The 22689-nt window shown below is 41.0% G+C and overlaps 1 protein-coding gene across 1 annotated transcript in view; it reads left to right on the plus strand.

The window, feature by feature from the left end:
• Nucleotides 1-22689, plus strand: part of drp2 (dystrophin related protein 2) — a 203391-nt gene that overhangs the window by 9103 nt on the left and 171599 nt on the right. The gene's annotated exons all lie outside the window — the stretch shown is intronic.

Consider the following 22689-nt stretch of genomic DNA (forward strand, 5'->3'; position numbering starts at 1 on the left):
TCAGTAAGGATAATTCATAATGCCGCCTACAGAGAACATACTAACTCCTTATTTCTAAAATCACAAATACTTCAACTTGCTGATATAGTTCATCTTCAAACAGCTAAAATAATGCATAAGGCTAAAAATAAGCAATTAGCTAAAAATGTCATCCAATACTTCTCTACAAGAGAGGAGAAATATGATCTCAGGGAAGAAGTACATTTGAAACACTTCTATGCTAGGACTACGTTATGCTAGCCATAGCATTTCAGTATGTGGAATCAAACTATGGAATGGATTGAGTAAGGAAATCAAACAATGCACAACGATGAGCCAATTCAAGAAACAATACAAGCAGTTGATGTTTGCTAAATACAAGGATGAAGAGTCTTGAACCAGTCATGATGTGCTATATATATCACTATATTGACACTTACTATGGTACCCATTATGGCATTGGATGCTCATATCACCCAGTACTTCGGTACGAGGTAGTACATTATTAAAAAAAAAAAAAAAAAAAACAAAACCTTAAACTGTATTATGGAAAGCAGGAAGTGAACAAATGTAACAGTTGGTGATTGTAAAGTACCAGATGGAGTGTTAGGATTTAATAAGCTTTGCTTCTTCCTACTCCTTTTGGACATGTGGAACTGGGAACTGATTATGGGATGCACTCAATTGTAATCTGATGCATGTTCAAATGAAATAAAACGGTGACCATAATGTATTAATGTTATGTTATATTATGTTATGTTATATTATTGCATATCCAAGTGGTGCACTGACGTTTGTGAGGTTCTGTAATCAGAAAGTAAAGAAGTAGACCACCAGCCGCTGTGATTTAATTAGCCCCAGCGATGACCTCATTGATGTCACCTCGTATGTGTATCTTCCGTATCGGGCCTCTTCCGTCGGGAGAAAGTCATTTTTCATTAACGGGAGCCTGAGGTGAGTAACTTTTGTTTAAAAGGATGGATATTATTCAAGTAATTAGACGCAATGTGTAATATTCCCAGCAGACACTCTCGCACACAGTGGCATTGCCAGAGATAACACAACTCATTTTCCTTCCCGCTGCCAAAGTATGAATGTAAAATGTTTTGTTTTTAGCACTCCGAGTAAAAAATTACATGTGCTTGATAAAAAAAAAAAAAAAAAAGTGACGCCTCAAAGTCCCAAAGATCCCTTTTATGGCCCAGTGTTTGCAGTGGAGATGTGTCATATTATCACTTCTCCTGTCAGTTACTCATGTCAACTACCACCTTGCAGAAATAAACAGAATGACTAATAAGGTGTCATACATATGTGATTGCCCCTCCCTCCAGTTCTTCATAATAGAAATATAATAGAAATAAACAATGAAATACATCAGTTTGAAATAATCCACAAAATCAAAGCCAACGACAATATAAAGGTCTTGTCAATCCCTCCTCCTGCCAGTTATTAATGATAGCTGCCACCTTGCATAATAGAAATACATAGCACAACTTGAAATAATCAGGAAATTTGCAGTAATAGAGTGGTATAGTAATTGTATTTATAGTATAGTAATATATAGTAATAGTATATGTATAGTAATTGTAAAAGTGTATTTTGTGGGGGTATTTTCATATCAGTTGGTTATCTCACACTAAAAATATACAACAAAGCGGCAAGAAACACCTCAATCAATCAATCAAAAATCATTCCATACACTGTATTGCCCTGTGGTGTGAACATATTCAACGTATATATAAAAGTACACTTCATGTCCTGCAAAAAGACCAGTTAGAATAATCCATAATGCTGCATATGGAGAACATACAAACCCTGTATTTCTAAAATCACAATTATTAAAATTTGCTGATCTAGTAAAATTATGTCTCAAGCAAACAATAACGTGCTACCCAAAAATGTCATACAATACTTGTCAACACGAGAGAAGAAACATGACCTCAGGTTAAAACACTTATATACACGAGAACAACGCTAAAAGACCTTCTGCGGGATCAAATGATGGAACGGATTGGGCAAGGAGCTCAAATGATGCAGCAAGATGAGCGATTTCAAGAAACAATACAAGCAGCTGATGATCGCAAAATACAAGGAAGAACATTTTTAATACAGGAAGTGAATACATGTTTCCCAATTGATGTGTAAATAAGCTTTGCTTCTTCCTACTCCTTTTGGACATATGGAACTGCAGATTATATTCTGTGATGTATTCCAATGTAACTTGTATTGCATGTTGAAATAAATGAACCCATTACCATTAGCATTAGCTTTACCAGTTACTCTTCCACTGCTTGGTCTTCATCGCTGGTGTTGCCCTGCATCAAGTCACAGCTACGCTAATTTGGGGTGATTATCACTCTCCCTTGTGCCTGCCGCTGCATGGCGAGAGGCTCTCCTGCTCTGCTGGACTGTCACTCTGCGTAACGAGATGTTTGATGGCGGCGGTGCTTGGTGGTGGGTGGGGAGATGGCGCATAATGAAGCAATGAGAGTCACTATAGTGGTTTAAAAAAAGCTTATTCATTATTCAGCGTCTTGCAGTCAAGCTGCTTGTATTTGCATTGTGAAAATCCCAGAAGAAGCGCCCTAATGTGGAGCAATGTTGGCTTTCATTTACTGAGACTTAACATGGCCCGGAGAGCAAGGATAGTCATGAGGAGAGAACAGGGGGGTGGGGGGGGTGCTTTTGTTCCACTGGGCTTTATAGACATTTGAAAGTATAGCATGTCCAGTAGTGTGGCCATCATTAATAACTGGTAGGAGTGATTGCATGTGTTATGCTGCACATGTGCTCATATATGAGAAACTGTACCGCTTATTATATCTCCTTTGGCTGTGAACAAGAAAGTCAATTATTCTACTCCACTCTCGACACAGACTGGATCAACGTAGAAAGAACAATGTACAGTTTATATTCTATGAGAAACCAACCTGATAAATTGAAACAGAGCTTTTAATATTTCAGGATTTTGTCATAATAGACTTGGAATGAATCCAGCTGGATCTTTGATCCAGCCTCTTTGGTATAAGCCTAACATAGTTATATAGGTATTACTGGACTTCATCACATTATTCATGAGAACTTCTTTAAACTAGAGATTTTCTGATTTGATGCTGCCGATACCGGCACTGAGAATCCACGATACTGACACCAATACCAATATACCAATCACACAGATGTGTAAATGTGGAATGTACCACTGGCTGCATTAGGGGTCACCAAGATTGTTTGTTTTACAACTAAAATGGCCAAGAGCTACTCATTTTGGTAACGTTTATTTTCATACAAACAAAGCCAATATGCAATTTTGCAAACACTCATTCATCACGGTCCACGAGAGCTGCGGAGCTATTGGACTGACGAACTGGGGAAGTGCTGAGACTGATGTGTACCCACCACGGAGTCAGAATGGTTGCAGAGGGCACACGTGTCACATGTCATCCATAGCACGACGCACAACAAAAGTTCCTCCATGCTCCCCAATCCGTACTGAGGTGCTACTCATCCCCTTGTAGGCCGTGTCGAGTTAAAATTCTTAATTTCTATCTCTATTTTTCACCTTCTCAGTTGTTTCAAATGGGCACAGCAGATACAAAGCTATGCTAAAGTTCCAGGCAGCTGATGGAACCGCTATGCATCTGTTGGAGGAATGTCAGTGAATGAAAAAAATGGTCTAGAAGAGAGGCGATCTCATTCTTAAATATAGACATCCCGATGACACCACAAAATTGTATTATTGGAGATATGCGTGAATTTAACAACATGTCAAAGAATAAGCATGCATTATTACAAAAACAATACTCATGACAAAATGGACAGATGCTGAATGTCCAACTCACAATGGTTGTATACGCATTGTATGGAGGTGATGATATTGGAAAAAACTGCTTTTAGATTGGATCATAGTCAGTCTCAGGATCTGTGGATTTTTGTCTTTTTGCATGCTGTGGAGCTGAATTGGGTTGGACTTCCTGTTATTCTGTCCTTTTTTCATGAAATATTTGTTTGTTCCTTTCAGCTTTTTCCTGATTACTGAGTCGCCACAGCAAATCTTTTTTTTTTGATCAGCATACTGATTTTTGGCTTGAGCCCTTTATATTCCGGAGGCCCTTCCTGATGAATACCAATGATGCTTACTGGTGGAGATTTGAACATGAGGCGTCCGTTCCAAAGTCCAGAACGCTAACCACTACACCACCACAGGCTCGTCTTTTGTTAATGAAATAAATATTTAAAAGAAAAAAGAAACTACCACTTTGAGCTTAGATTTTGTGATTTGTTATGAGTTCCTGTTTATTCCTATTATGCAAAGTCGTGGTTATCATTAATAACTGGTGGGAGGAGCGCTCACATAGATGATGACCACTCTGTGTTGCATGTGCTCTTGGGTGAGTGAGCTTTGACTTTGAGGTTTTTTTTTCTATGATGAAGGTGGCAGTTATCACTGGTGGGAGGAGTGATTGTGTTCATTTTGACTCTGCAGTTGCTCTCGTTGAACAAAAACATACCACATAGGACTTTGATTTTGTGACTTATTTTGAGTCTTTATTCCTATTATGCAAGGTGGGGTTATCATTAATAACTGGTGGGAGGAGCGGTCACATAGATGACGACCACTCTGTGTTGCATGTGCTCTTGGGTGAGTGAGCTTTGACTTTGAGGTTTTTTTTTCTATGATGAAGGTGGCAGTTATCACTGGTGGGAGGAGTGATTGTGTTCATTTTGACTCTGCAGTTGCTCTCGTTGAACAAAAACATACCACATAGGACTTTGATTTTGTGACTTATTTTGAGTCTTTATTCCTATTATGCAAGGTGGGGTTATCATTAATAACTGGTGGGAGGAGCGGTCACATAGATGACGACCACTCTGTGTTGCATGTGCTCTTGGGTGAGTGAGCTTTGACTCTGAGGTTTTTTTTTTCTATGATGAAGGTGGCAGTTATCACTGGTGGGAGGAGTGATTGTGTTCATTTTGACTCTGCAGTTGCTCTCGTTGAACAAATGTACCACCTTGGGCCCAAACATACCACATAGGACTTTGATTTTGTGACTTATTTAGTCTTTATTCCTATTATGCCAGGTGGGGTTATCATTGATAATAAGTGTGAGAAGTGATCACATTCATTGCAGTATGTATTTTCCGTACCATTTGGGGGGCTATTTCTGTACTTGACATGTACTTGGCACACTATTATGAGGCGCATGCTAAAACATGCGCTCTACAAAAAAAGTCAATGGAAGCAAAACAGTGAGTTTTTAGTTTAACTTTATTCTACTACTTAACAATACACTCACCGTATGTAATTCATCTTCTCCCACAAATCCATCAAAGTCCTCATCTTCTGTATCTGAATGGAATAGCTGGGCAATTTCTCCATCAAATATGCCGAGTTCCCTCTCATTGTTGTCTGACTTCTGAGTCACGTTGTCAAGTGCCGGTTTTCTCCCAAAGCTCGGACAACAGTTAAAGCAGATACCTTAGCCCAAATATCCACAATCCATTCACATATGGTGGCATGACTCCCCCGGCACCGCCTCTGTGTTCGCTGTCTTTCATCCATCGCTCTCACACCACTCGCAACTTCGCCTATTCACACCAATGTCCAGCGGTTGGACTTCTTTGCTTCACTTGATTTTTCACAGTAGCGGTGAGATAAGCACAATGTTGTTTTGCAGCCTCGGAGGCATGGCGGACGTTAAGCTATGTACAGTGGGATAGGCTCCAGCACCCCCTGCGACCCTCGTGAGGAAAAAGCGGTAGAAAATGAATGAATGAATGAATGAATGAAAGACTTTTAAATATGACTTATAGTGCGGAAAATACAGTACATGATGTGTAAGTGGCGCTCATGTGTAGCAAACCTTGGGGTTTGATTGTACAACTTTTTATTATGCAAGGAGGTGTTTTAATAGTTTCCTATGGTACTGCCGCCAAATGCTACATTTTCAACATGTTTATGCTGGCGGCTTTGTGAGAATAGTTTCAGGAAGGTGCTTTGTCTTCAAGCAATGTCCATAAAGGCATTGACCTCAGACCTTCATTAAAGCCTACAAACCTGCCGCTTGTTTCTCATTTAGCCAAGACTCAGCATCATGTCGACCTCCGTGGTTGGAACGCTGCTGTTAGAAATATGTTCTCACACGAGCATCATGTCCCTTCACCTCATATGCGGATATATGCCAAAACAGACAAACGAGGCAAGACCGGAGGGCATTGACAGGGAAGCAATACACCAACTCCATAAATTCCCCTCCCTGTGCTGTCCTTGGCCACGCTGACTGACAGTTATTATTTAGAATCTGGTAACCAACGCGTTCCTATTAGCTTGAAATGGTTTGCAGTCTGCAACTTGTCTGCCGTGACACCTTTTATGTCATTTTTGCCAGGTAGACGCTATTGGGAGAGTGTTGTTGAAGGCCGCCAAGCAGTGTGACCTCTGACCTCATGAAGTGGAAGTCAACTTTAATGGGCTAGTGGGGCTCTGTGGGGTCCAGTCAGGACTAGTACAGCCTAATTTCAAGGTCCCTTCATAGTGCAGAAGTGACTTTTTAGTGATATTTGAACAGTAAATGTGTTGATGAGCACCAACAATGTATCGTATACAATCATATGCAATGTATCACTTGTTTGCCCCGCTTTTGTGAGAAGTTGCAGCTTTTCATGGAGGGAAAGCCTCCTTCCTCGTTGATATGATGTGACCTCTGGCCACGCCCGAGCTACTCCCCTTAAAATCAAGCTCCATCAGCTACTCCATCCCACATACTGTATGTGGGAGCTATAAGTTTCATCATTTTATTTTTCATCAAATAGGTTAACTAATATGATTAACATTAACATGATTTTGCTGTTAAAATGTGTAATGTTAGCACTGTGTCTCACATAGCTATATGCTAGTGTTGCAAAAGTTTGTGTCCTCTACTTTTCTTTCTTCTTTTTCTTTCCCTTTTCTGTGCATGAGCTAGCTAACAATGCATGTCATTGGGACATACCTATTTTGATGCGAAAAACTCACAAACACCCCAACAATGTTCCATTTACATAACTGACTTGCTTATTAACTAAGCTCGTGTATATTGTTATTGTATATTGATATTGTCATTGCAGCTAACACATCATTTAGCCCGTAACACGACACCTTGCTGGCCATCTTGGGGTCACTCACAGATGGAAGAGACAGAAGAGTTGATACCTCGCTCTCCACAAGATGCTCGTTTGCTGTCAGCATTTTTTCCCTGAGGACTGGAGCACACGTCCTGTGCTGGAAGACACAGCCATCCCAATGGGAACCAGTATTGTGTTGTTGTTGTTTCTGTGCTGCTGTTGTTAACGTAAGTAGCGGAAGCTCCTGGGTGAAATCAATGCACGGTGGAAAGAAGTTTTGGTAAAGTTTTTTTTTCCCCCGAGGGCTTTGTAGTTGAAATAGGTAGATCCAATGAAATGCATTGTTAGCTTACTAATACTAATTTGTTTTCCCTCGTCAGAAAAGGGAAAGAAATATGTGTTTGTTTTTTTACAAAAGGTTTGTGGCTGATGAAAATAAAAAAAAGTGTTTTTTTTTCTTTTAAAGGGCTAGTTGGTATTTTTTGACATGTTGTATGACATCTCCATCTCCATCAGCAGTGTAGTACATCAAGAGTGACTTTTCCCCTCGGGCATCGCCTTGAACAGAGTTCTCGTCAGTTTTTGCTGTTGAAGAAAGTAAGTTGTGGCTAGTTGGCTGGGGTCACAGGGGAGCATTTTGCTTCTCCAAAAAATATGCATTCAAAAGAGGAATAGTTTTGTGTCACAAAACTGTTTTTCGTGTAAAAGTCAGACCTCTCTATGGCAACACCTTATTTTGTCTCCTTTTGTATCACTGCACGTTGCAGCCTGTCAACTGCTGCACTCCTATCCATCACCTGTTTGACAGTGGTTACATGCGCAAATTATGATGTGAGAAAACCAAAGTTTCCACATGAACGGAATTGTGGACAGAATCACATAATTGGCAAATAAAAATGGAAACTACTGTTAAATGTGGAATCTTGTGGAAATTAGCATATTGTGAATGAAATGCGATCATCGTCAGGAGAAGAAACATGGGGAAGTATTTCCCCAGTGGACCATTCAGTCATGGTGGAATATCAAAACACAAAAACTAGCCTCACCCCCCCCTGAACTAAACATGTCAAAATGGCGACCTAAACATCAGTAAAAGTTGCAAAAAAATGCCTCTCTCATGAAGTGTGAATGGCGTTAGTGTGCAGTTAGCTTAGTTTAGCAGAGCATGCTGGTGCGGCTGCGTGTTTGTGTGACTCAGTCTGTATGAGTGTGTTTGTTAATGCAAACAAGCCTGTTACGATGTCCGCTAAGGAGCACATTGAGTGAAATAAGGACGAGATGCATGTTTATTTTTGCTCCCAGTAAATTGTAGAAACAAAATAAGAGCGTCATTAATATCTTGGAATTACTGTTGAGGGTTGTGCATGTGAAGAGGCTGACATCCCACGAGAAAAGTTAACAAAGTGATTGTTCATTCATTTATGAAATAATGGGCAAATTGGCAAATGATGTATTGTATCAATAAATGTCATGATTTTTGCATTTAATTACCAGACATTTTACTTACTGCAACAGTGGTTAGCATGTTGGCCACACAGTCAGGAGATTGGGAAGACTCGTGTTCAAATCTGCGCTGGGTTTGAATCTCCCCGTGTGTGCGCGGGTTTTCTCCGGGTACTCCGGTTTCCTCCCACATTCCAAAAACATGCTAGGTTAATTGGCCACTCCAAATTGTCCATAGGTATGAATGTGAGTGTGAATGGTTGTTTGTCTATATGTGCCCTGTGATTGGCTGGCCACCAGTCCAGGGTGTACCCCGCCTCCTGACCAAAGACAGCTGGGGTAGGCTCCAGCATACCCGCGACCCTCGTGAGGAGAAGCGGTATAGAAAATGGATGGATGGATGAATGGAGAAAAAATGGAATTCATAGGCCCCTACAAGAGTTGCAAATACAGTATATTGTCACAAAAGAAAATATCTACAAATAATTTATGCAGATTTATATTGCATCGATTTCCTGTCGTCACGCAACTTTGGCTTCTTGGCTATGAAGTGGGAACCAAAGTGGCAAGGATGAAACGGCTTCATGTGTGAAGTGACGTCCCATCAATGATGTCATCATGATGTCCCCATGTGCCAGAGACCAGGCCAGACACCAATTCTGCTGTTCCGACACCCCAGGTGCTACTTGCTCCTAGCTAATTAGACGCCGCCTGTTACTGCCTTGTTACAATGTTATTACACATGGAAGGCCTCTCATAGCTACTTGTGGGCCAGCTTCTCTGTCCTTCCTCTCTCTCTGTCCATTCTGACTCCATGTGAGGAAGTGCGGCATTATTCCGGTTTATGAAGGCATCTCTTTGGTGTCTAAATGAATGTTGGCATCACTTGTTTCATCTTCACACATCTTTACTTTCACCATCCCAGCACTCAATGCTGTGAAAAGGGTGATGGAAAAGAGCTGACAGGTGGAAGCGTGGAGTGATGGAAGGGAGAGAAAAGGACTTTTTGTGATGCAAAAATATTACTCTTTTGAATGCATATTGGTTTGATGAGCAATATGTGTATATTTTGGATAGTTTGTATATATCTTGTATATATCTTGTTAAATTGTCTTTTTTACTCTACTTTATATACTTTTTTGTTTTTTAAACTTGACTACTGCACTGAAAGGAGAAGCTCTCCAATTTCGTTGTACATCTTGTATAATGACAATAAAGGCCATTCCATTCCAAAAACTGAACAGAACTCTGCTTGCATGACGAACTAGGGGAAAGTCACCGTTGATGCACTACACTGCTGATAGGTTTGTCATCCCATCTCATGTCAACAAATCCAATCTCCATGATCCCTTTTATTAACCCTTTTTATCCTGCTGGATGTGATATATGGCATCCATCACAGTGTGGCAACTGTTTGTAAAATGTCGATAAAATACACAGCAGGGCTTCCTGGAGACACTTGTGAACAAACACAGCTCATTAGCATTGACGTGACAGGCAAGAAGACATGTTCCCTTAAAGCACTTGACAAAAAAGTCTCAATTCCAACATCAAAGCTTGATTTTTTTTTATCACTTATTTAACACTCAGACTTATTTAAAACTGATGAAAAGTAGCATGTGATTGGAGCGCCTCGCTCCACCGTTTCCACTAGAACATGATTCTTCCTGTTTAGTCTTCTAAATCGTCTGTCTTCATCTGCTTAACATGTGCTAATGTGCCACAATAAACACCACACAATAAACACCAGCATGTTGCTCGACCACCTTTTTATTTCTTGTTGCTTAATTATACAGCGAAGGATTTGTATATGATGGCATACTTCCTCATCACGTCATTCAGCACACCTGTGCTTCTGAAATAGTGGAGCAGGCATGGTGAACTGTTAGTGGGGGGGTGAGTGGCAACGAGTACTTTTTAATGAATGAACAGCTTTATGAAATATGAAATGGCCAGTCAGCATATGCATTACGTGCACATACATTATGCAGTATTTGGAATTGGAATTGGGTAGATTTTTATCATTTTACCACCACCTTGACAGCAATAGAAGATCAGCCACCATGAAAATTTACTTTCTGCCAATTAATTTCAAATCTCTCGATTCTTCAATTGATATAATTTCTTTGAATGTTATTGATAATTATACCTAATTGCTAAAAAAACCTACTACTGCTTATCTTCACGAGGGTCGTGGAGGTGCTGGAGCCTATCCAAGCTGTCTTGGGGCGAGAGGCGGGGTACACCCTGGACTGGTGGCCAGCCAATCACAGGGCACATATAGACAAACAACCATTCACACTCACATTCATACCTATGGACAATTTGGAGTGGCTAATTAACCTAGCATGTTTTTGGAATGTGGGAGGAAACCGGAGTACCTGGAGAAAAACCACGCATGCACGAGGAGAACATGCAAACTCCACACAGAGATGGCCGAGGGTGGGTGTCAACCAACAAGGAAAAATTTGAGTCTGTCCGCCTTTTCGTGCTCTTTTGACGTCTAACACGTCAGTCAACAAGACGTTAATGCAAGATAATGTAGATTTTTATTAAATCGGAATGATGTGATTAGATTTGTGCGGTTATATTGGCTGGATCTGATTATTATGGGAGTCATGACCACCCTATCACCCATGCAAATTACGCGCCTGGTAGAGGAGCAATAATTTAATTTTATAATAGAACTTTCTTATTTTTTTGCACGTTTGTCACGCTTAAATTTTCAGATTGTCAAACAAATTGAAATATTAGTCTGAATGAAGCTTCTTTATTATTAAGGGGAAAAAATCCTACCAAACTTGACGTTTTATGACAGGGGCATGTTTGGCTAATCTGTTTTTTCCTCTAAATGTAGTGGGTGTGGCTTATAAATCATCATTTACGGTACACTTTATATGCCCAGGTCCCAAAAGGCCCCTCTCATAAATGTCTACAGCCATACATTTTGCTAAGTTAAGGGTGCAGAAATATTGGATAAGAACATCCGTTTTAAATGTCTTAATAATCTTTAAACCTCCAATGTTGGCAAGTGGAACAATAAGTTCGTTTTCTGTCTGCATGTGGGTTATTCCCGCTGAGAAAGTTTTGAGGTCATGTATTCTCATTTGACTTTCAAAAATTCCAAGAGGAGCCTATTTTTTCCTCTCTGGATCTTCCTTTCATTGCAGTTTCCCCCCTTTTTTAATCACAAAATTGAAGTCTCCTGTGCCACTGCTCCACTGTTTCAGAACAATAAATTAGAGCAAGCAACTTGTATAATAGGATTGCGCTATAGCCTATATTTAAGTTTCGAAAAAAGCAACGTTTGTTTTTTGTAATGGCGCTGAATCACATTTTCATCTGTCACTGTGGGATGATCCTTTTCTTCCTGTGCCCACTTTCTTATTAGCTCCAACTTCATATCTTTTCTTTGGCAAATTCAATCACAAATCTCAATAAATGTGCACACGGCATGTTTCACTACATAGAATACACACACACACGCATAGTGTTTGTTAGGCTTGTTACCATGACAACCGAGCCACCTTCATTTTTCCAGTTAACTCAGCTGTGGAGTTCTTTAACTGCTCATTGAACAGGTTTCACCCACATTCCAAAAACATGCTAGGTTAATTAGCCACTCCAAATTGTCCATAGGTATGAATGTGAGTGTGAATGGTTGTTTGTCTATATGTGCTCTGTGATTGGCTGGTCACCAGTCCAGGGTGGACCCCGCCTCTCGCCCCAAGACAGCTGGGATAGGCTCCAGCACCCCTGCATGGGATGATAAATAAATACATTGGAATTAAAAAATACAATTCAAAGCAATAAAACATGAACAATAAATGGAAAAATGCAAGCTGTATGCTTGATAAACACGTGTAATATGACTATATGATTATTATGATTATAGTTGTGATGTTTCTGTGCCTACAAAGGTCTCATTTGACAGCATACAAACCGTCAATGTTCTCCTTCTTGGTAGTCTTGTCACCTCAGCAGCACGCTACCTTTGTATCTGGCCTTTTTAGTCTGTGTTATGTGTTTGAGTCAATGCTTATGTCGACTTTTAATTAGCTGGCAAAGTGACTCACTTGAGTTTTTCAACCGCAGGGAAATATTTCAAACTTTGCATCACTTTGTCAGAGATTGTGTTGAGTTCTCGACCCTCACACTCAATAGATTTTTTGAAAAAGCCATTTATCCTATGATGAAATGGTTTTATTCACTCTCAATGTGTATGAGTCATTTTGGAAATGTTGGCTCATCGACCGTTTTAGTTTCATTTTACCTACAGTACTGTATTACAGTTATACAATTTTTTCTCCCATAAAACTGTAAACTCTGTTTTCTTTCTTTAGATCCTACAACAGAAATATATATTTAACAATAGGATATTTGTAAATGATGTTTTGTTACAAGAACAGCTTCTTCAATAGAAGACAGCAAAAGACAGGCAGACAATTAAAAGACTGCAGTATTTTCCCAAATATTTGGCATGAGGTCATTATAGCCTTGACAAGGTTACAATAAAAATAACAAAACTGATCAAACATCTGTTCCAGTGTTCTGCACTCTGTGTGTACGGTACTGGCCCCGCCTCCACCCACCTAGAAATAGAGACTGTATGACTGACAAAAGGGCTCACTCTGTTCATGCCCTTGTACTATGCAACAATTTCGACAAGATGTTGCAACCGATGCACAGAGTCAACTTTCTTCCTGCCTGCTTGGAGGCCATTGACCAGATAAGTTCATTTTCACTTATTGTGGGATTCATTGATTTATGATTTATGTGGCCAGGTCACAGTTTCTTTAGGAACCAGAAAACATCCTTACTTTTTACACTTATGTCCCAAAATGGTTCCACTCAAGAAAGTATTTTGCAAGTTAACTTAGTCAATCCCAGCCATTTTTCAAAAGACAACCAGGCCAATCAGGCCACGCCCCAGCAGCCATTTTAGACTATTTTGATAGATGGCTTAAAACTTTTTTTACGCAAAAAAAACGTAACTACATATGGATATATGTATTTCAGTGATCAGGCATTAGGGTTTGTAAAAACATATAAATTAGGGATGTTCTGATCAGGATGCCGATTCCAATAATTCATGAGTGAAATCGGTCGATACTGATACCGATACCGATCACATACAGTAGATTAAGTGTAAATGTTTAAGTGTACTACTGGCGATGTTGGGGGTCACCAAGGTTTTTTTCTTGTGAGAGTTACTTTTACAAAATGAAAATGGCCAAGAGCGACTCACTTTTGTAACATTTCTTTTTATAGAAAGTTCCTCCTGCACTACAGGCCTTCTGCATACTGGCAATACTCATCCCCAAATTTTGGGGGTTGGGGCCGAGGCTTTACAGCCGCTGCCTGATGCATGATCAAACCCACCACACCCTGCCAAGTGATGGGCCCCAAATGCCGCAGCGATCTAAAGCTTTTCAAAGCGCCACCCCGGTGAGGCATGTTTTGCAGGGAGCAAAGACAGGAGGTCTCACACACGGCAGGCAGTTCGGAATGCTGAATTGGCGGAGGGGGTCTGTGTATTAAAGCTAGTATCTGCCGATATCAATACCGTCCTTTTTCACTGATATCAGCCAATCCCCATCGGTGGCCGGTCGATCGGAGCACCCCTGGGATAAATCTGTCTTTAGGAATTGCTGTCCTCTATGAAGTGGTGGGTGTATACATGGGGCAGCTTCAAAAGTAATCATGTTAACGCAAATTGTACCCACCAATGAGGGAGATTGAACAGTAGATTTTCTAGCATTTCTAACATTGCATGCTTAGTTTAGTGGCAACAGTTGGACCTTCTACATATGCTACAGTTTATGTTGTTAAGGGTTTTATTAACCCAAATGCTGCAGGTACCCAAAACCGCATGGCCTCCTTTAGCCTCAGCCTGCTAACAAAATAAAGTATGACAATGAGCAGCGGACAGCATCTTCATTACTTGGCGTGTGTGAGCAAGCTTCCTCTATGCTGAGGCGTAATTGAGCGCCGCAGGAACCTTCTTTTCATTGGAATTTCAACTCCTTAGCGGGTACAGTGCCCTATAGTCATGCTTGACTGTCAATGGAAATGGCCAGAAGAAGAGACATATTCCATCCCTCCTATATGCTTGTGTGTGTGTGTGTGTGTGTGTGTGTGCTGGAGGCAGAAAGCAGCTCCACATCATTTGTCAAGTTGCACTTTCCCAACCTGCAAGGCTGGTGGCAGCTCTCAGTTTTATCAAAGAGAAAAAGGCCACGATGGCAGGTCGCAATTAATTCTGTCTGCTTGTGTTTGGTTCCGCTCAACTCGTACTCTCTCCATTAGTGACACGTGTCGTCGGAGTAGAGAGAAGGCTGCTTTTTATGTGTGTGTGAATTAATGCAGCTCTTCATCTTCACGCTAAGACAAGAATAGCGGGGATAAAAACCCAGACTGAATATTATTTGTCAGCCTTGACACCTTGTAATGTTTTGTTTTCCCAAATAATTATTGGCTTTCCAAAGAATAAATAACATGCTCGGCTTTCATTTCGGGAAATTAGCTATGAGAACCAACAAAGGTTTGTCCTGTTGTTTTAGCTTTGAGTAAAAAAATGACTTAATAGCTTGTTGTTCGCCTCAGAACTCCTCCATTCGGAGGAAAACTAACTTAATATGAATATAATATACAATTCCCGCTATGTGCATTTCTATTCATGAAAGCAAACTGTAACATTTGTGAGCCATTGTTTCATCACTAACAGTGTGGGCGTTCATATGATGCATGGATTTGTTGCACTTAATTGTGGATGTGCAGGAAGAAGGGGGCGGGGGGACTAAGACAGGAACATCATCAAATTATAAGCGCAAAATGAATCCAGACACACCACCCGCACCAGCCTGGTTGTTGAATGGATTCCGGTTGCTGTTTGATATCAGCATGTGATCAAAGGCGGCATGCTAGCATGAAATAACAAATATGCACATTAGCATTCAGTAACATCATCAAAACGTACTTTTATGCATTCCCACATTGTATCGGCATTTGAGACCCATTATGAGGTGAAAAGATAGAAGAATTACACCATGAATTGTGCTCTTTTCCCCCATGATTGTATGTAAACATCCATCTTCTAAGTGGCTTATCCTTACTGGGGTATCCTGGAGCCTATCCCGGCTTTGGAAGACCCTGGACTGGTCGGTAGACAATCGCAGGGCACATACCGTCATTTTCAAAGATCTTTAAGCTGCACCCACATGTCAACGTCCTAAACTGGCATGCAGTGGTGCACACCAGTCCGGGAGTACCAGGTAGCTCTTTTACAGAAGCCAACCGTGAACTATGAGAAAACTCTTACTGCTCGCACTGGACCTCCAATATTCCTGCCCTGCAGGCTCACAGTGTGATGGCTGGTTCATTCTGTCACGGTGGTGCATGGTTTTGACCCCAGGATGCACAGACAGGAGCATCGTGCAGGTGAAAAGCCTTTCATTTCGCCACAAGCAATTGCAGGTGCTCACAAGAGCAGGAGCTTCGTTCCAAAGTGGAAAAAGGAAAACATCCACAAGCAAACAAGACATTCACAACGAACCAGCCAGCGACAAGACAAACACTCTCTCCTGGAGAAGCCCACTCATTCCAAGTGAGGACCAGCTGTGACTCTTGGTGTCCTCACAAAGAGGTAAAGGTGCAAAATAAGAGCACAACACAGGAAATAAGAAGAACCAACACCAAAGAGGGCAGAACAAGTCACAGCAAAACAAATAGAGTAAAGGCTCACCACTTTGCACTCCATCATGGTTTTTCAAAATTCTATAAATTCAGACTTTTCAAAATATTCCCACATTTAGTGTAATTCCACATTTTCTGTAAAACCTTTTCCCATTAAAAAGTAATTGGCAATTTAAATGTCAACCTCAGCTGGTGAAAATGTTCATTGCTGAATGGACAGGGATGGCATGGCTTAGGTGAAGTATGTGTTTCCCCACCCAAAGGTAGCTGGTTCAATTCCCGCTTATGCATTCATCATGTTGTCCTCTTATCAACTGATTGGGGCGATGGCTAAACTGACGAGATTCTGATTCCTTCATAGCATTCATTTCTGATTGCAACCATCAAATTGACTTTTGTAAATACGTGAATAGCCGAATCTGCACCAAACGTGATATTTTAATTAGATATTTAATTTATCTATGCACGTTGTTTCACTGCCATGGTTTGTTCTTGTGTAATGGTGCACACTAACAAGCCAGCAAACACAACCTCCACTGTAAATGTATTATCATTTCAGATGTGTTCTCATTAAACCGTCGTGTGATAGCCTCGGGCCCAAAGACATCCCCGCTTACGCACACGCACACACGTGCGAGCGAAGCATGTTTACAGGCATCTGTTTTGTATACACAATTAAAGAGCATAAAGAGAATAAAATCATGTGAAGAAATTCAACAACGATGGCATTACCGTAGCTCTATTTAAAGAGCCACTTGACTGGAATTTATTTTCATAAACACACATCAAGTACATTAGGTGCACCTTATAGATTTGCCCCCCACATCCCTCCCACCCCTACTCACCCTAAAGACACACTAACACTCGTTTTGCATTTCTTCATTTTACCAGCAAAAACAAAAACACATCCTGTTTCAGATGAGACACCCAGCCGGAGGCCATTTTTATTTTGTTTTTTTTGGTCTTGTTGCATGATGAAAAATCACCACTTGTTTCAATGCGTTTCATAAAGCGTGCTTATAATCCCTCCTAATTAATGCCTAAATCATTTTTTAATGGCTGGCGACGACACTCAACATAAATTACTCTCAAAGCGTCTGATCAATTTGTCTTGTAGCTGCATCACTTGGTTGCTATGGAGACAGCAGAGTTCAAATTTATTGCTGTCAGTAAATGCATAAGATGCTTTCTGCTTTTTGGCCGACAAGTCCCATAAAGGAAGACTTGGGCCGAATCCCAGTTCCCCCCCTTATCTTAGTCCTTACCCTTGGCTTTGTACGCTCACGGGAATAAAGTGGTGTCCCAGTTGTCCTTAAATCAAGGGTTAAGGGTTAAGTGCTAAGGCGTTTACAGCCATGCATACCAAGGGTGGTCAGGGACCAGACTTGACAAACAAAGGGGGGTAGGAGATCCCTCTAATCCTGCACTCTCACGAAGAAGACAGCAGAACGGAGACCGAAAGAAGCATATACGAAATGTGAGTAAAAAAATAAATCCATCCATGCCTCCATCCATTTTTTATGCTGCTTATCCTCACTAGGGTCACGGGGTATGCTGGAGCCTATCCCAGCTGACTTCAGGTGAGTGGCTGGGTACACCCTGGACTGGTCGTACATGTTTTTATAGCCACCCCAGTGCACCAATTGTCATGGTGAGAAACGTATGTTTATTGTATTCAACATACAATACGGATGGTCAGGAAGTCGGGTGGGCCGTATGGACTTAGCATGATACCTTAGCATGTATCACAGTATGATGATATAGAATGATATCCCATTTGAATTCAGCTACAAACCTTAAGCCACATAGTCAAATGCACTTTATTTATTGGTAACAACGTGGCTAACTTGGGATGCTAAATGGGATGTTAGCCTCTGCACACATTGCTACTCAATTGATAACAAACTAATGCCTGTGTTGTCATAAAGGAAGATGTAGTCACCCATGCAACTGCATACAGTATATATCTTTTTTTTACTCCAAATTGTTCATAGGTATGAATATGAGTGTGAATGGTTGTTGGTCTAAATGTGCCACGCCATTGGCCAGCGAACAGTCCAGGGTGTACCCCGCCTCCCGCCCAGTCAGCTGGGATAGGCTTAGTGACACTAAGTGGCATAGAAATTGGATGGATGGATTAAAATGATCCATCCATCACACATCAAAGCTTAGATGACTAAGAGTATTAAATTGCATATCTTCAGTGGTTAACTTCCTTTTACACTTATGTGACAAGTAACAAGAATCACCGCACTAAGCTCTGTTCACCAATAGTGCTTTACTGGTTTTGTTTTGGCAAATTCCTGTATTTTCTTCCCAATCTTGTGTGCTTGATGGGCTGAGGATTCATTGAACAGGACTCTTAGATTGTGCTGATTTAGAATCAGAATGATCAGAATCAGAATCAGAATGCCCTTTATTGTCATTTTACAGATGTTACAGATTTGACTAGATGTGTATTGCCCGTATGCTAGTATTACAGCATTAAAAAACACATTGCCTTCCCAGTTCATGAAGCTATTATAAAGGTGACAGTGTTGACTCTGCAACAGATCATTTGACAAATGTAACCAAAGACAAGCATATTGTACCAACATGTGCTTGGCTCAGCATAATTCAGACGTTCTTTTTATTTTTTGACCTTTCAAGTTGTCTGCCATCATGCTGACCTTTTGCTGGAAGCCTCCGCTTGTTACATATCGAATTCTGACTGCTCTTGTTTGCGTGCCGAGTGTTCCATCCATTTGCTCATCTCTTTTCTCTACAAGCAGAGACGCTTCACAGTCTACTCGTGACCCACCCGGGCAAACAATGTCATTATGTCGGTAAAGCCGATGTTGTCCGATCTTTATTTGTGTTATTTGTGAGCCTGTTATTGGCTCTCAGTATGACAGCATAGTGACTCATTTTGGAAGCCTTCACAATATGATATAGTCCTTAATAGCATATATACTGTACATGACTGAATGTGATTGGCTGGTGACAAGTTCAGGCTGTACCCCGGCTCTCACCCCAAGTCGGCTGAGAGAGGCTCCAGCGTACCCCCACAACCCTCATGGGGACAAACATAGAAAATGGATGGATGGAGGAATGTGATTGGCTCATGGATTTTGTGGATCATTAACATTACATGTATAATAATGGCATATTTGATTATAAATTAAAATGAAATGAAATTAAAAAATATAAACACACACACACATAATGTAAAAAAATACAGTGGCAGTATATATACAGTGGCAGTCAAACAGCTGGGATTGGCTCCAGCATACCTGTGACCCTAGTGACAATAAGCGGTATAGAAATGAATGAATAAATGCTAAAGTGTAAAAATAAGTCTAATATCAGGAGGTCGGGCATTCCACGGTGTTGGAGCCCACAGAGAAAAGGCTCAAGAGCCCACATACTTGTTTCTCTCAACGGTAAATGTAGGTCAACCAAACAGGAAGGTGCCAAGCCATGTCATATTTTGTAGGCAAGTAACCTTAAAGTGGCATTTCAAATGAACTGGAAGCCAGTGCAAGTTGGCTCGTCCTGGAGAAATATGGTGGAATTTACACATTTACACTTGTGAGGAGTCGAGCTTTTGTACTAACTGCAGGCTTTTAAAGCGAGACATTTGAAGGCCAGAAAGCAGCACATTACAGACGTCGAGGTGTGACGTGACATAAGTATACATGGAATAGGCCGTATCCTAGCCATGTTGCCAAGATGAAAAAAAGCTGTTTTACTAACATTTTAATATGCTCAGTGGTGTCCTTAAACAGGCGGCCAATCATCAATAGAAATTTTGCACCCTGCAAAAAATATCCTGCCGGGATGGCACATTAAAAAGCCTTAGTTTGGTGCTACATATGGGGGGTGGGCGCTTTGCAGGGTCGGGTTGGCGATGTGATCACCGATCGGGCGGCGGCTAATGTGGCCAACAGTGGACACTCGCTCGTGTGTGTGTGACAGTCAGCGATCGATCAAAGGCGGATAGCCTGAAAAGTGGTTGGATTCGTCGGACTAGATGGGTGGCTGTCGGCGGCGGTGGAGAAAACCAGGTTTGCTGATTCGGGTCCTGCTGGAGCGCCATCGAGCTCTGGCAACCAAAGTCTCCTGAATAGAAGGTTCTCATCCTCACCAGTGATACATGTTCTCTTGGAACATCAAGTCAAATCTGTGTGATTGGCATCAGTATCTGTATCGGTCCATTTCATGATAGCTATCGGAATCAGCAGAACAAAAACCCAGATCAAACCATCCTGGGTAGAAATGAAGACAATATGCTCTGCATAAAATAATGCTAAAAGGTAAAAAATGACAACTAATGAAAATAGAAAATGCTACTCATGATCTACTTGATTGTCTGTCTTCTTGCACATTATTTTGAATTCAATTATGTTATTCATTGCTATGTTCCATCCGGCCATCCATTCTTAGCACATACACATTTAAAGAGTATTTTTCTTTGTTATAATGCAAGAACCGAATTTGGTGTTTGATTAACGGTACTGAGGTAGATGGGGTCAGATGTCATCAGCACGGAACAGAGCTTTCTCATTGCTGAGCATTGTGATCAGGGGCACCGCCAGGAATTCTGGGGCCCATGAAAAAAATCGCCTTGGCCAGCTGTTGTTGCCAAATGTCTGGAACCTTCACTGACCCAACAAGAGCTTTACATAACTCCAACTCTGAAGGTTTGCAAAAGGTTTGCTTCGAATTGTTCAGTGCTACCAGTGTTTTATCTACTGGATGCGAGTTGTCAATACAAAGTCTGTGTGATGATGATACAAAAGGCCATCTTTTACAGTTGCACTGTCATTAAAAAAAAATCCCAAAATGTTCTAACATTTATGAAAGAATAACAAAACCTTTCAATACACAGTTCCCTAACTTTTCAACTTTTGTTTGAATTTCCATCCATCAATTTTCTTGACCGCTTATCCTCACAAGGGTCGCGGGTGTGCTGTAGCCTATACCACCTGTCTTCAGGCGAGAGGGGTACACCAGCCAATCACAGGGCACATATAGACAAACAACCATTCACACTCACATTCATACCTAAGGCGTCAAGCATCAGCAAGTCTGTGGGCTAGTCCAGCTGCATAGTGGCCCACGTTCACTAAACAGTCCAGTGTTAAAATGCATTTCTTTTACTGGGAGGGAATCAGGAACTCCAACCACTTGTTCCTGATGGCGACGTCTTTAGGAATTGTAAACAAATGTGGCTTTCCCGTACGAGGCATTGCTAGCAAGTCAACAGAGGATCAGCGCTTGGGGGAGGGCAGAGAGTTTATATATAAGGAATTGCGCTCGTCTGTGACATCACAAAGGGGCAGTTTTAACCCGCCTTATGAAACCAAGTGTTTTGAGCCATTCCAAACTTCTTCCAGGGCTCATTTCCAAATGGGCAAACCTCATTATCTGAAACTTTGGCATGGTTTAACACGAAAATACAACATTCTAACTACATTTATATGTCAGAAAAGTGGAAAAAGCATCATAGTCCCCTTTAAAGGAAACCGTTTGACAGCCCCAATTTATACATATTTCTACTCCTGCTGAATAAACATTGGCAGGCTGAAGCAACAAAGTTGTTTTGAGGATGAAAGATTGAGCTGCACCGCCTGAGACAGCCGTGCTAACTTGACTTTTTTGACTTTACTGAAATGTGAAAGTATAAGTCTGCGTCTTTTGATCTCTTTCTTGTTTGAGCAGAAGCCTTTGTCACTGAATGACTAAAAGATGCTCTTATGGGGCTAAAAACATTAAAAAAATCTATATTTTTGGTTTGACTTTGTCTGACTTTGTAGCTAATTGACCTTCATTTAAGAAAAAAAGGAGTTATTTGAGGCTTGTATCATGTCAAGCACTTTATCACACAAGTTTGCTTCAATCAGCTTAAGCATACTAATGTGTTGCCAAGGTAACAGCACAAGTTAAAGAGGGAGGATGTGGGTGCTGCAAGTGTGTGCTGAGATTTTGGGAAAGTACATACCCTCCTCATCATCACCCCATGTGGGCTTCTCATCACTTCCGTCTGCTCCCTGCGGACTGTGAGTAATGAACCTCAGGCCAGGCTGCTTAATTGGACCCGACTTGCATGTCTTAGAGCCGCCCTGATGGACACAGGGGCTCCAAAAGGGCGTCCTTATGGACACCTACTGTATGTTCCTCCTCCTCACCGCTATAACAGCCATGTGCAAACATCTTCCGTTGAGCCCAAACTTGTCAGGTGTCGGATCTTGGTATTCTTTCTTTGAAACTCTTGAATCATTTAGAATGAAATTATTGAAAAAGTGCACACTTTTGTTGAATTTTAATTGTATTTAAAAAAGACATAAAAGATATAAATACGTCTTTGGTGTCAGGCGTCCGGGTTTATCAAAACGTATTTATGTCTTTGTATTGAATGAGTTGATATGTTTTATCAGGAAAAGGTCCTTCCTTGTCTCATATGGAAATTCATGGTTTCCCTCAATG

The sequence above is a fragment of the Doryrhamphus excisus genome, linkage group LG23 (assembly GCF_037039965.1).
Source record: "Doryrhamphus excisus strain RoL-2023G ecotype Guam linkage group LG23, RoL_Dexc_Guam_v1.1, whole genome shotgun sequence".
NCBI classification, from domain to species: Eukaryota; Metazoa; Chordata; class Actinopteri; order Syngnathiformes; family Syngnathidae; genus Doryrhamphus; species Doryrhamphus excisus.